This window comes from Rhinopithecus bieti, unplaced genomic scaffold, assembly GCF_001698545.2.
Source record: "Rhinopithecus bieti isolate Rb0 unplaced genomic scaffold, ASM169854v2 scaffold_26569, whole genome shotgun sequence".
In the NCBI taxonomy this organism is placed as follows: domain Eukaryota; kingdom Metazoa; phylum Chordata; class Mammalia; order Primates; family Cercopithecidae; genus Rhinopithecus; species Rhinopithecus bieti.
In genome coordinates, this window is record NW_016811895.1 from 61,525 (window position 1) to 62,739 (window position 1,215).

Below are 1,215 nucleotides of genomic sequence, written 5' to 3' on the forward strand. Positions count from 1 at the left end.
TATATATATATAATATATATATATAAAATGAAATCCCATCTCTACTAAAAATACAAACATTATATATATATGCAAGTGACAAACTAGAGATCTGTAATTCCAACAAATATAACAACAAAATGGCTAATGTTATTATTCTTACCAAACAAAAGAAAAGAAAATATGAACATCACAATTTTAGAATGGGTAAGAGAGATGAACAAACAATTTACAGGATGACTTTATGAAATACTTTTTGTTTCAACTTCATTAGTAACAAAAAATTCAGACAATAAAATATAATTTGGTTCCTATCAAACTTACAAAGAATTCCTCAAACAATTTTCAGTGTCAGCAAAGTTAGGATGTGAAGAGCACTCTTAGATGGCCAGTATAAGACAGTCTTTGAGAAGCTCCATTTCTTCTTTTAATCATGGTCCTTACTAAGTATGGTCCTCTCAGATCCACTAATTCCATTTCTTGACGGTTATACTGAGAAAATAATCAGAGATATGAATAAATATTTTTGTAAGGGGCAGGTATTAATCTGTTCTCACGCTGCTAATAAAGTCATACCCAGGACTAGGTAATTTATAAGGAAAGAAGTTTAATTAAGTCACAGTTCCACACGGCTGGGGAGGACTCACAGTCATGGCGGAAGGTGAATGAGGGGCAAAGTCACATCTTACATGGCAACAGGCAAGGAGAAAGAGAGCCAAGTGAAAGGGAAAACCCCTTATAAAACCATCAGAACTCGTGAGACTTATTCACTACCATGACAACAGTATGGGGGAAACTGATCCCATGATTCAATTATCTCCCACTTGGTCCCTCTCACAACATATGGGAATTATGGAAGCTACAATGCAAGATGAGATTTGGGTGGGGACACGGCCTAACCATATCAGGACATTAATTGCAGTATCCTAATATTAGTTAAAAATGCAAAGCAATGTACAGGTTCAATATTGGGATAATAATTAAATAAATATAATGGAACACTTAAAATCTATGCAGAAAAGGTTTCTCATGATGTATTTTTCACCGATAAAATATCCATGATGTACTGCTGAATACAACTTTCAAGAGGTAGAACTAATGACCCCCAAAAAACAAGTATATGTATGTACACATATACACAAATATATAGAAGACTGGATTTTTAAAAGCACCAAAACGTTTATAATTTCCATCTCTATGTGATAAGGCTATGGGTAATTTTATTTTCTTTAGTGT